At 43.8% G+C, this 14,713-nt stretch overlaps 3 non-coding genes across 3 annotated transcripts; 1 reads left to right on the forward strand and 2 right to left on the reverse strand.

Moving 5' to 3' along the window:
- Positions 1-10,143: 10,143 nt before the first annotated feature.
- On the forward strand, positions 10,144-10,215 carry trnag-ccc (transfer RNA glycine (anticodon CCC)). Its single transcript has one exon. It is a non-coding gene; the product is annotated as a tRNA-Gly (tRNA).
- A 1,853-nt stretch (positions 10,216-12,068) lies between these two features.
- Positions 12,069-12,142, reverse strand: trnan-guu (transfer RNA asparagine (anticodon GUU)). The gene has a single exon. It is a non-coding gene; the product is annotated as a tRNA-Asn (tRNA).
- A 118-nt stretch (positions 12,143-12,260) lies between these two features.
- On the reverse strand, positions 12,261-12,332 carry trnam-cau (transfer RNA methionine (anticodon CAU)). The gene has a single exon. It is a non-coding gene; the product is annotated as a tRNA-Met (tRNA).
- Between the last annotated feature and the right edge of the window lie 2,381 nt (positions 12,333-14,713).

The following is a 14,713-nucleotide window of genomic DNA, read 5'->3' on the forward strand; positions in this document are numbered from 1 at the left end:
ATGATAAGTTTTTATCTGCAATTTAAGAAGGATAAGGGCAGCTCGGAGGTGTCAGTGTTGCAGTTGAACAGGGGAGACTATGGAGCCATGAGGGAGGAGCTGGCCAAAATTGACTGGACGGATAGCCTAGCAGAAAAGACAGTGGAACAGCAATGGCAGGTATTCTTGGGAATAATGCACAAGGTGCAAAATCAGTTCATCCCCCAGAGAAGGAAGGGTTCAAAGGGGGGAAAGGGGCCACAGTAGTTGACAAAGGAGTCAGAGATTGCATAGCATTAAAAAAAAGGAAGTAAGGTGAGTGGGAGGACAGCTGATTCAGAAGTTTTTAAGGAACAACAGAACTTAACTAAAAAGACAATATGGGGAGAAAAAATGAGGTACGAACGCAAGCTAGCCAGGAATATAAAGGAAGATAGCAAAAGCTTTTTTAGGTATGTGAAGAGAAAGAAGATAGTTAAGAACAATATTGGGCCCTTGAAGAATGAATTGGGTGAAATTGTTATGGGAAACAGAGAAATGGCAGAAGAATTTAATGAGTACTGTAGATCTGTTTTCACTAAGGAAGACACAAGCAATCTCCCAGTTGTATGGATGGGCTAAGGACAATGGGTAACAGAGGAAATGAAACAGATTGACATTAGGAAGGAAACGGTGATGAGAAGACTGATGGGACTGAAGGCTGACAAATCCCCAGGTCCAGATGGTCTGCATCCTAGGGTACTAAAGGAGGTGGCCCTGGAAATTGCGGAAGCATTGGTAATCATTTTCCAATGTTCCTTAGATTCAGGATCAGTTCCTGAAGATTGGAGAATGGCTAATGTTATCCCACTTTTTAAGAAAGGAGGGAGGGAGAAAACAGAGAACTATCGACCTGTCAGCCTGACATCGGTGGTGGGGAAGATGCTAGAGTTCATTATTAAGGATGAAATAATGGCATATCTAGATAACAGTGATAGGATTGGGCCGAGCCAGCATGGATTTACCAAGGGTAAATCATGCTTAACAAATCTGTTGGAGTTTTTCGAGGATGTAATCAGGAAGTTAGATGGGGGAGATCCAGTGGATGTAGTGTACCTCGATTTTCAGAAGGCATTTGATAAGGTCCCACATAGGAGATTGGTGGGTAAAATCAAAGTTCAGGGCATCGGGGGGAAGACATTGACATGGATAGTAAACTGGTTGGCAGATAGAAAGCAAAGGGTAGCAGTGAATGGGTGTTTCTCGGAATGGCAGGTGGTGACTTGTGGGGTGCCACAGGGCTCGGTATTGGGACCACAGCTGTTTACAATTTACGTCAACGATTTGGATGAAGGCATTGAAAATAACATCAGCAAATTTGCTGATGATACTAAGCTGGGTGGCAGTCTGACGTGATGAGGATGTTAGGAGAATTCAGGGTGACTTGGATAGGCTGGGTAAGTGGGCAGATACTTGGCAGATGACGTTTAAGGTGAATATGTGTGAGGTTATCCACTTTGGGAGTAAGAACAGGAAGGCAGATTATTATCTGAACGGTGTAGAGTTTGGTAAGGGAGAAATACAAAGAGATCTCGGAGTCCTTGTTCATCAGTCACTGAAGGTGAATGAGCAAGTGCAGCAGGCAGTGAAGAAGGCTAATGGAATGTTGGCCTTTATTACAAAGGGAATTGAGTACAAGAGCAAGGAAATCCTCTTGCATTTGTACAGAGCCCTGGTGAGACCACACCTGGAGTATTGTGTACAGTTTTGGTCTCCAGGGTTAAGGACATCCTGGCTGCAGAGGAAGTGCAGCGCAGATTCACGAGGTTAATTTCTGGGATGTCTGGACTGTCTTACGCAGAGAGGTTAGAGAGACTGGGCTTGTACACACTGGAATTAAGGAGATTGAGAGGGGATCTGATTGAATCATATAAGATTATTAAGGGATTGGACAAGATAGAGGCAGGAAATATGTTCCAGATGCTGGGAGAGTCCAGTACCAGAGGGCATGGTTTGAGAATAAGGGGTAGGTCATTTAGGACAGAGTTAAGGAAAAACTTCTTCTCCCAGAGAGTTGTGGGGGTCTGGAATGCACTGCCTCGGAAGATAGTGGAGGCCAATTCTCTGGATGCTTTCAAGAAGGAGCTAGATAGGTATCTTATGGATAGGGGAATCAAGGGCTATGGGGACAAGGCAGGAACCGGGTATTGATAATAGATGATCAGCCATGATCTCAGAATGGCGGTGCAGGCTCGAAGGGCCGAATGGTCTACTTCTGCACCTATTGTCTATTGTCTATATAGCTGCAACATTACCTCTTGGCTCCTAAATTCAATGCCACGTTTGATGAAGGCCAATACACCATACACCTTCTTAACCACAGAGTCAACTTGCGCAGCTGCTTTGAGCGTCCTATGGACTCGGACCCCAAGATCACTCTGATCCTCCACACTGCCAAGAGTCTTACTATTAATACTATATTCTGCCATCATATTTGACCTACGAAAATGAACCACTTCACACTTAAAGTCACACACGTGAATCTGCAGATACTGGAAATAAATAAAAACACAAAATGCTGGCAGAACTCAGCAGGCCAGACAGCATTTATGGGAGGAGGTAGTGACGACGTTTCGGGCCGAAACCCTTCGTCAGGAGTGAAGTAACATGGGTTGGTGAAGAGGGGATAAGAAGTGGGGGGAGGGATGAAGTAGAGAGCTGGGAAGTGATAGGCTGGAGGGAAATGGGCTAGGGGGAAGGAGGAGAATTATGGGAAATAAAAGAGAAAGGAAGGTAGGGCTGGGGGAGATTGTAGTGAGGGGGGGAAAAGAGATAGAAAGAGAACCAGACTAAAATAATAGATAGGGATGGGGGTAAGTGGGGGCAGGGGTATCAATGCAGGTCAGTGAGTTGGATGTTCATGCTGGCAGGTAGGAGGCTACCTAGGGGGGAGATAAGGTATTGCTCCATCGACCTGCATGTGGCCTCATCTTGACGGTAGAGGAGGCCATGGACAGACATGTCGGAGTGGGAGTGGTCTGTGGAATTGAAGTGTGTGGCCACTTATCTGGCTTGAACTCTATCTGCCACTGCTCAGCCCAGTTTTGCATCCTATCTATGTCCCACTGTAAACTCTGACAGCTCTCCACACTATCCACAACACCACCAACATTTCTGTTATCAGCAAACATATTAACCCATCCCTCCACTTCCTCTTCCAGGTCATTTATAAAAATCACGACGAGTAAGGGTCCCAGAACAGATCCCTGAGGCTCAACACTGGTTACCGACCTCCATGCAGAATATGACCTGTCTACAACCACTCCTTGCTTTCTGTGGTGAAGCCAGTTCTAGATCCACAAAACAATGTCCCCTTGGATCCCATGCCTCCTTACTTTCTCAATAACCCTTGCATGGGGTACCTTACCAAATGCCTTGCTGAAATCCATGTACACTACATCTACAGCTCTTCTTTCATGAATGTGTTTAGTCACACCCTCAAATAATTCAATGGGCTCGTAAGGCACGTGCTACCCTTGACAAAGCCATGCTGATTATTCCTAATCATATTATACCTCTCAAAATGTTCATAAATCCTGCCTCTCAGGATCTTCACCCTCAACTTACCAAACACTGAGATAAGACTCAGTGGTCTATAATTTCCTGGGCTATCTCTACTCCCTTTCTTGAATAAAGGATCAACATCTGCAACACTCCAATCCTCCAGAAGCTCTCCCATCCCCATTGATGATGCAAAGATCATCCCCAGAGGCTCAGCAATCTCCTCCCTCACCTCCCGCAGTACCCAGAGGTACATCTCAGCTGGACCCGGCGACTTATCCAACTTAACACAAAGTACAGTGCAGATGCTGTGGTCAAATCAACACGTACAAACACCTGGATGAACTCAGCAGGTAACCGACCTGCTGAGTTCATCCAGCTTGTTCGTACATGTTGATTTATCCAACTTAATGCTTTCCAAAAGTTCCAGCGCATCCTGTTTCTTAATATCTACAGACCCAAGCTTTTCAGTTGGCTGCAAGTCATTACTACAATCACCAAGATCCTTTTCCATAGTGAATACTGAAGTAAAATATTTTTTATGTACCTCTGCTATTTCCTCCGGTTCCACAAACACTTTCCCACTGTCGCACTTGATAGGTCCTATTCTTTCGCATCTTATCCTTTTGCTCTTCACATACCTGTAGAGTGTATTGGGGTTTTCCTTAATCCTGCCCATCAAGGCCTTCATATGGCCCTTTCTGGATCTCCCAATTTTCTTTTTAAGCTCCTTCCTGTAAGCCTCTTAATCTTCTAGATCTCTAACAGTACCAAGCTCTCTGAAACTGTTGTAAGCTTTTCTTTTCTTCTTGACTATATTTATTATAGCCTTTGTACACCACGGTTCCTATACCGTACTATAATTTCCCTGTCTCATTGGACAGTACCTGTTCAGAACTCCACACAAATATCCCCTGAACATTTACCACATTTCTTCCGTACTTTTCCCTAAGAACATTGTTTCCAATTTAAGCTTCCAATTTCCTGCCTGATAGCCTCATAATTCCCCTTACTCCAATTAAACGCTTTTCTGACATGTCAGTTCTTATCTCTCTCCAATGCTATCGTAAAGGAGGTAGAATTGGGATCACTATCTCCGTTTTGCTTTCCCACCGAGAGATCTGACACCTGACCAGGGTCATTTCACAGTTGTTATCACAGTGCGCATATTTCACCATATAGTTCAAAGTTCAAAGTAAGATTTTTTTCTCACAGTGCATACATGTCACCACATTCAACCCTGAGATTCATTTTCTGCAGGCATTCTTTGCAAATCTATAGAACAGTAACTGTCAACTGTAAATATGAGGAAATATAAACTGTAAAAAAAACTGTGCAAATGCAGAAAAATAAATAGCAATAAATAATGAGCATGAAATAATGATATAACAGAGCCCCTGAATGAGTGCTGACACGAATGTATCTATCCCCTTTTCTTCAAACCCCTGATGTTTGAGGGTTGGTAACTATTTTTGAACCTGGTGGTGTGAGTCCTGAGGTACCTGTACCTTCTACCTGATGGTAGCAGTGAGAAAAGAGCATTGCCTGGGTGGTGAGGATCTTTGATGATGGATGTTGCTTTTCTACGGCTATGTTTCATGTAGATCTGCGTAGTGGTTATGAATGTTTTACCTGTGATGTACCTGGGCTGAATTCACTACCCTTTGTAGTTATTTTCCATTCAAAGGGATTGGTTCCTATACCAGGCTATTATGCAGCCAGTCAGCACACTTTCCACAACACACTTATAGAAGTTTGGCAAAGTTTTCGATGACATGCTGAATCTCTGAAAGCCCTGAGGAAGTATAGGTGCAGTCGTGCTTTCTTAACAATAATATTGTTATGATGGGTCCAGGACAGATCCTCTGACAGTGACACACAGGAATTTAAAGTTATTGACTCTCTTCACTTCATATTGTCCAATGGTTACTGGCTCATGAACATCTGGTTTCCCTCTCCTGAAGTCTACAATCTGTCCCTTGGTCTTACTGACACTGAGTGAGAGGTTGTTGTTATTCTGCCACTCAGACAAGCTTGATCTCTGGAGCCTTGCACTTTAGGCTCTGTCTGTATGCAGGTAGGATGAGTACAGTCAAATGATCTGACTTAACAAAATGCAGTGTCGGGAGTGAACAATAGGTATTCCTCATCATAGTGCAGTAGAGGTCTAGTGTGTTGGGACCTCTGGCACAATAGGGTACTACTTTCAGATTCATTTTCTTTCAGGTATTTACAGGAAAATAAATACAATGGAATTTATGAAAACAATAAACAGCAAAGACTGACAGACAACCAATGTGCAAAAGACAGAACATGCAAATAATAAAAAAAATAAATTTTACTGTGAAATACAATTGTAGAATACTTGAAAGTGAGTCTGCAAATTATGGAATCAGTTCAGTGAAGATACCTGTGTCATTTCAAGACCATGACTGCTGTAGGGTAATAACTCTTTCTGATGCTGGTGGTGTGCGACCTAAAGCTCCTGTACATCCTTCCCGATGGCAGCTGTGAGAAGAGAGCATGAGATGGATGAAGGATTTTGTTGATGATGGATGCAGTTTACTTGTAGAAGTGCATCTTGTAAATGCACTGAATGATGGGGAGGGCTTTGCCTGTGATGAACTGGGATGCATCCACTAGTTAGAAACATAGAAAAGCTACAGCACAATACAGACCCTTCGGCTCACGATGCTGTGCTAAACCTGCACTTATTTTACAAATTACCTGGTGTTACCCATAGACCTGTATGTTTCTAAGCCCCGTGTACCTATCCAGGAGTCTCTTAAAAGACTCTATTGTATCCACCTCCACCACCTTTGGCAGCAGCCCATTTCAAGCACTCACCACGCTCTGTGTAAAAAACTTGCCCCTGACATCTCCACAAAGTTCAACCTTCTCTATTTCAGTAACAATCATCTTCCTTGATCAATACTGGGATATTAATAACCCTATGGATTGCCCCCACCCAATTTTCTTAATCATTCCCTAAACACCTCCAAGTTTAATATCCTGTCAACACTGTCACAAGATGACCTCCAGTAAATCTCTTACAGAACCTTCACCAATTTCCTCACCACAGCCTGTGCCCTTTCCTACTTAATAAGATCTCTCAGAGAGTGATAGTTCTCAAACTCTCCCAACCACCTTATCATACTCCTAAGTGTGTCTGTGCACTCCTCAATCCACCATGGTCCAGCCTTCCTCCTATTAATGCTATTTTTAACAGGGGACACTTGCACAACAGTTTGATGAATGATGTGACATAATCATTCATTGCAGAATTGCACTACCCTCAATGTTCAGCCCCGATAGACGTTCATCAAGTAAAACCTCTCCCAGTTTGTTTTACCGACATTCCAACTCCCAAAAACAGACTCCTGTCCCCAATGTAACTGCAAACACAAGCTTATAAATATAGGAAAATAACCACTCCCCAATGTTTATAGGAGAAGCGCTGTCGACGTTTCGGGCCGAGATTCTTCGTCAGGACACAGGTCTCGGCCCGAAACGTCGACAGCGCTTCTATAGATGCTGCCTGGCCTGCTGTGTTCCACCAGCATTTTGTGTGTGATGCTTGTATTTCCAGCATCTGCAGATTGCCTTGTGTTTACTCCCCAATGTTTCATCACCCATGACATACCGTAACTCACTCACTCCAGCCAGAATGCTTGAAAGTGGAGTTAAATCTACAGCAGTTTCTAAACTATTATAAACATTAAATCTCATATTTTTCCCATCATTAAGGCACAATGATTGGAAACACCTAAAAATCCTTCTACAAACAAACCATTCCATGAATGATCCCACAGTGAACTATGTGCAGTGAAACACTGCAACAACATGCAGCGTCTTCTTAATCTTGCATCCCAATAAATGAAATTGAATCTCTTCTATCGAAATCTCCACCAGAACACCTGTTCTAACACCTTTGATACCTCTATTTTCAGTAGATAACAGAGATACTATTTTATTTTTAACAAAATAAAGCCTTCAAATACAATGTATTGTCATTATTGTCAGTGATCCTATGTGCACTGAAATACCCATACCATACAAGCCTTAGTGAGTTGGAGCTACAGATACTTTCCGTCAAATTAATCAAAAGCTTTCCACAAGAGATTTACCACTTTAAAACCCCTACCTGTGTAATCAAATACATCTACTACAAGAGCCTCATACACTTTATTTACATCCACAACTCATTGTCTGATCCCTTTCATTATTAAATTTGCAACACCATCCCCTCTACCAATTAACCAAACACATCTAATTACAATATAATCAGGCAAAGGAAAACATAAATGTGGTAACAGCCAGGTTTCCTGAATAGATATGATATTGGGTGAATTTGATAAATCCAAAATAAACTTCTTAATAATCTTGACGATCAGACTTCTCACATTCCACTACAATATTCTTAATCCCATTATGTATCTGCAGGAGACTGAAATAGATACCCCACCTATCAAAGCATAATTTACAGTTTTGCACATACCACCAGTTATACATAGATACTTCTCAGCAGCTTTCACAATAATTTTAATTTTCTCAGTACGACTAGATAACTGAGCAGTACAATTCACCACATCCTTTATAAACATCCCAAACTTCATTCTATCAACTAGTAAAGTATCTTTAGTAATGGACCTGTGATGAGACATATAGCCACTCAGTTCACATTCTGTTCTCCAACTGGTAATATATGATCAACATTTGGTTTTGCAAGGCCTCAGCATAAGACACACCTGACTGTACTTTAACCAGTTCAACCAGCTGCCTTCTTAAGCACCTCACATCCTTATTATCTGCATTATGTTCTCCTCGCAATTACAACTATTAAACTTTACAGCTTCACAATCTTCATACTTGTGTTTCCCACCACACTCACTACAACTTAGTTTCCCATGAAACACTGCCACAATATGCAGCATCTTCTTAATCTTGCCTCCCAATAAATGAAATTGAACCTCTTCTATCAAAATCTCCACCAGAACACCTGTTCTAACACCTTTGATACCTCTATTTTCATTAGACAACAGAGATACTATTTTATTTTTAACAAAATAAAGCCTTCAAATCTGATGTATTGTCACAGTTTCTTATCTTAACGATTGGCACATCACCTCCTCTTAAGGTTTGAGCACAATCTATATTCCCTAAAGCAGATTTCAACTGTGTTGTTAATTTCAAACGAGAAAACAGGCAGACGCTGGACATCCAGACAACACAAAATGTCGGAGAAACTCAGGACTGATGAATGGTATCGACCCGAAATATAACAATATAACAATTACAGCACGGAAACAGGCCATCTCGGCCCTTCTAGTCCATGCCGAACGCTTACTCACACCTCGTCCCATCTACCTGCACTCAGCCCGTAACGTCCATTCCTTTCCTGTCCGTATACCTATCCATCTTTTTTTGTAAATGGCAAAATCGAACCTGCCTCTACCACTTCTACAAGAAGCTCGTTCTACACAGCTACCACTCTCTGAGTAAATAAGCTCCCCCTCGTGTTGCCCCTAAACTTTTGCCCCTTAACTGTCTCCTCTTGTTTGAATCTCCCCTACTCTCAATGGAAAAACGCCTATCCACGTCATCTCTATCGATCCCCCCTATAATTTTAAATACCTCTGTCAAGTCCCCCCTCAACCTTCTACGCTCCAAAGAATAAAGACCTAACTTGCTCAACCTTTCTCTGTAATTTAGGTGCTGAAACCCAGGTAACATTGTAGTAAATCTCCTCTGTACTCTCTCTATTTTGTTGACATCTTTCCTATAATGTCGACTAAACTCTTTTCCGTAGGTGCTGGCTGGCCTGTTGAATTCCTCCAGCATTTTGTGTGTCGACATGTAATACTTCAGAGTGAAGGATTCGGTCACCGAGTGTAACGCCGAAAGGCGTTGAGGTACAGACACTTTGAGGCAAAACTGAAAAGAAAACGCTGAACAGAACGTCCCTTGTTCTCGGGAACCTCTCCAGTTCCGGGCTATTTGCACACTAGATTGTCCCATCTTCTAATCCCGTCTTCATTTGAAACAGGAAAATGGTCCCCCAGTCGGTGAATTGAACCCCAGTCTCCTGCGTGACAGGCGGGGATTGAACTAACGAGGAATAAACAAGAGTGTGGAATCTCATACGGATATCAGGGCTTAGGAGAGTTCATAAAGTCACCCTGATGTTTGTTCATTGAGTGTCGAGCTGGCGTTTTGTACTCATCCCGTCCTCACTGTGTGACTGGAGGGGTCTCAGCATTCTTCAGCGATTCTGTCATTTACTGAGTTCAAGGACTGGGCAAAGGAAGGGTTCCCATTAGCGTCCAACTGCGTGTTGCTTGAACGGATATTTATAATCAGCATTTGTTTCCCGCTTTCTGATATGTGAAATAGAAAACCATTTGTAGCCCTTCGAATCTCTCGGGTCGATACTCCCTTCACTCGGATCTCAGGTGCTGTGTTTCTCCGGTCTGTCGGAATGCCGCGACATCTACTGGTCGGAATAGGAACTGCAACAGAGTGAGGAATGATCCTTTAGAAACCAGTTCAGAAACTGGTAATCAAGTTACACAATCTTGTAGCACAAGAGAACATTCAGTAACGCCATCTCGTTTGTATCACGGTGCGATGGTGGTATAGTGGTGAGCATAGCTGCTTCCCAAGCAGTTGACCCGGGTTCGATTCCCGGCCATCGCAGTTTGTACACTTTTAGCACTATGAACTTCTTAGAATTCATGGGCAATTTGCGGTAAATGAAATTCACTCCAATGGATCAGATGGAACTCTCACGTACGATGGTGGTGATCCCTCATGTTGGATGAGCCAGGACCCCAAACTGAATGTGATCAAAGACACAACGCGACCCGGATATTCTCTCGTTCCCCTCGTTCATCTGGCAGAAGTTACAAAAGCCCGAAAGCACAATTCACAGTCTCAGGGATAGTTTCAGTCCCACTGCTGTGTCTATTGAATGGTTTCCCGTAAGATAGGATGGACGTTTGATCTCACAATCCACCTCGGTATGAAGCTGCACCTTATTATTTACCTGCCCCGTGCTTTCCCTGTCGCTGTTACACTTTATTCTGCAATTTGTTATTGCTTCACCTTGTTCTCTCCCAATACACTGTGTAATGATTTGATCTCTATGAACAGTGAGGATGAGAAGCGTTTCACTGTATTTCGGTATATGTGACTGAAACACGTAGAACAGATTCAATCTCCACTGAGCCCGTTGCGGCAGCAGTAGGGAGCGCAGGCCTCCGGACAGCGCAGAGTTTCCCAGCTGGTAATGAAAAGCAGCAGAAAAAAAGAGCTGAGATCACAGAGGGGGAGCAGTGAGAGAGGGTTTCACTGAACGCTCATCGATGGGAAGATTCACACTTCTTCAGAGTAGGCATCCCCTACTGACATCAATGGATCTGTGTTGAGAGGGTGAACGGCTTTCAGTTCCTCGGCATACACATCAACGAGGATCTCTCGAGGTCTGTGATGCACCATCAATAACTGTCGGAGACGTGAGGCGAGAAATAGGCTTTTATTGGCTGGAAGAAAGAACAGGCAGCAAATGACCATAACAGAACATCCTGGAGACTGAGGCCGGGGCTGTGTCTCCAATCGCCTTTATACCGGGGTCAGTGGGAGGAGCCACGGTCTGTGGTAGGATCCACAGGAGCAGTCAGCGGGGGGGGGGGGGGGGGCGGGCGTGCCCAGACAGGTATATGTAGTTCACCCCAGTCTGTACCTACCGGCTGCGTGGTGAAAAAGGCACAGCAGCGCCTCTTTTACCTCAGACGGTTGAAGACATTTAATAAGGATCCCCAAATCCTAAAGACGTTCTACAGGGGACCATCCTGACTGGCTGCATCACTGCCTGGGGTGGGGACTGTAATTCCCTCAATCGTAGGACTTTGCAGAGAGTGGTGTGGGCATGTTAGGACACCTGTAAATGTGAACTTCCCACTATCCAGGATATTTACAAAGACAGGTGTGTAAAAAGGACCTGAAGGATCGTTGGGGACCCGAGTCACCCGAATCTCAAACTGTTCCCGCTGCTGCCATCCGGGAAAGAGTACGGCAGCGTAAAAGCCGGGACCAACAGGCTCCGGGACAACTTCTTCCACCAGGCCATCAGACCGATTAATTCACGCTGATACAATCGTATTTCGATGTTATATTGACTGTCCTGTTGTACATACTATTTATTACATATAAATTACATAAGTTGTACATAACACATTTAGACGGAGACGTAACGTAATTTTTTTTATTCCTCACGTATGTAAAGGACGTAATTAATAAAGTCTATTCAATTCAAATCCACGGAAGGGACTTCACAGTGTAGCAGTCGAATCACAGACGGGAATATGTGCAGATGCTGGAAATCCAAGCAACATACACAAAATGCTGAAGGAACTCAGCAGGCCAGGCTGCTTCGTGATCCTGAAGAAGGGTTTCGACCTGAAAAATCGACTGTGTACTTTATTCCATAGATGCTGTTGCATATGTTCTCTTGTACGAGAGAGAGAGGAAAAAAGCTATTGAATCACTAGCGTCCCTGGGTGGGCTCGAACCACCAACCTTTCGGTTAACAGCCGAACGCGCTCACCGATTGCGCCACAGAGACGACTATTTAAAAGGGTACCAATAAATGACAAATTTCAATTGAATTGCGATTTCTTGTTATAGCTGCAAAAGTATTTTAAAACACAAAGGTAAATACTTGCTACCGCCAACAGAGAACATAGCAGAGGATGGTTTCGATCCATCGACCTCTGGGTTATGGGCCCAGCACGCTTCCGCTGCGCCACTCTGCTACAAGAATTAACCCCAATTGTTGAGCAATGAATGCTACGCTTTTTTGTGTGTATCTATTTATATATGTATGTATGCGCTTATGTTTCTGTATCTGTACATGTCATTGTCTGGTTCTGTGTCTGTACATGTCTGGGTCTGGTTCTGTGTCTGTATATGTCTGGGTCCGTTCCGTCTTTTTCCTGTTTCATACCCGCGTACTTCACTTTCTTTTGTGGATTCCCTGTTTCTCCTCTTTCTCGTTTTCTCCACCTTCCCTACTCTCTGACCCGCCCAGTAAAGGCCCAGGTCTTAACTCTCCCGCGTAGGACGGTGTAAAGGCAGTTTCGCAGTTGCTTATCCCATGGCCATCTGAGTTACTCCAGCATTTTGTGTGTTGCTCGGAATTTCGCCATCTGGGACTTCCCGCCGATTTTTCAATTCACTGTCACCAACCTGGAGATGCCGGGGGTTGAATCCCGGACATCATATATGACAGCATTCGATCTCTCATTGAAATATATACTGTTGTCAAATGTGCTGTAAATCCTCTTTCTGATTCACCGATCACAAAGAGCGAACATTGAAAACAGAAGTCGGAGGGGATATCCAGCTTCTCCAGCCTGCTCCGCCATTCAATCCGATCCTGCCTCGATTTCTCGGACTTCCTGTAATGCCCCCTCCCCCTTTCACCATTTCTCATTTACTTTTCCCTCTCTCACCTTATCTCCTTTTGCCTGCCCATCGCCTCCCTCTGGTGCTCCTCCTCCGTTTGGTTTCTTCCATGGCCTTCTGTCCTCTCCTATCAGACTCCCTCTTTTCCAGTCCTGTATCTCTTTCGCCAAACAACTTACCAACTGTTTGCTTCACCCCAGCCCCTCCCGGTTTCAACTATCACTTTGCTTCTCCCTTTACTCCTCCCACCTTTTAATTCTACCACTCATCTTCTTTTTCCCTCCAGTCCCGCTGAAAGGTCTCGGCCCGAAACCTCGACAGTTCTCTTTTCCATAGATGCTGCCGGGCCTGCTGAGTTCCTCCAGCATTCTGTGTGTGTCGATCCGTGTCTTCTATCTCACTTTCCAAAACAGTGAATCTGCTTCCTTATAACATGTTCCCAAATCTTTGATTAAATAGCTATTCTGAGAAATGTTCTTACATTGTAAAAATAAAATTGGAATTGATTAATTTAACGAGAGCTATCAACACATACCAAAACAAGCCACAAAAAATGTAATTTAAGGGCCTTTTTGATTAAAGAAATTTTCCTCCCCCCCCCCCAGAGCTAAACTCTTGATTTGAGTTGTTTGGTCAGGGAATGAGTTCCCAAACATTAAATTGATATTATATCTGCTGGTGAATCTATTTCCTGAAGAGACTAAGGTCCTTTAACATCTGCCAGACGATGCTGAGGATGTTCTACGAGGCTGTGGTGGCCAGTTATCATGTTTGCTGTTGTGTTCGGGGGCAGCTGGCTGAGGGTAGCAGACACCAAACAGAATCAACAAATTCATTTGTACGGCCAGTGATGTTGTGGGGGTGGAACTGGACACTCTGACAGTTGTGTCTAAAAAGACGATGCTGTCCAAGTTGCATGCCACCTCGGACAATGTCTCCAATCCACTCCATAATCTACTGGTTAGGCACAGGAGTACATTCAGCCAGAGACTCATTCCACCGAGATGCAACACTGAGCATCATAGGAAGTCATTCCTGCCTGTGGACATCAAACTTTACAACTCGTCCCTCGGAGTGTCAGACACCCTGAGCCAATACGCTGGTCCTGGACTAATTTCCACTTGGCATAATTTACTTATTATTATTTAATTATTTATGGTTTATATTGCTATATTTCTACACTATTCTTGGTTGGTGCGACTGTAACAAAACCCAATTTCCCTCAGGATCAATAAAGTATATCTGTTTGTCCGTTTGAATCTCACGCGCGCGTACGCGCACGCGCACACACACACACACACACACACACACACACACACACACACAAACACACACACACACACACACACACACACACACACACACACACACACACACACACACACACACACACACACCGGGATATTGAAGAAGACAAGGCCTGGAAATACCTCAGAGGAATTGTCTAAATATTAGTTGCACGTGGACATCAATAAATTAGCGATGGTCATGACCTCCTGGCAGCGTGTTCTGCCTCTGGAGAGACGGCGCTCTAGAAGACAACAACGTAAGAAACACTGGAAGCATTGTGATGTCGTTAATCTGTCACTGAAGTGGAGTTATAGGAGTGAGTTGGCAAACTCTGCACAAGAAATGAAATGAAAGAAGTGAGAAGGAATTCTATGAGAAAAGCCGAGTGAGAGCACAGTGTGGATGGTGAGGGATGAGGGAGTAGGTATAAATTCCTCAG

This window comes from Hemitrygon akajei, chromosome 28, assembly GCF_048418815.1.
Source record: "Hemitrygon akajei chromosome 28, sHemAka1.3, whole genome shotgun sequence".
NCBI lineage: Eukaryota > Metazoa > Chordata > Chondrichthyes > Myliobatiformes > Dasyatidae > Hemitrygon > Hemitrygon akajei.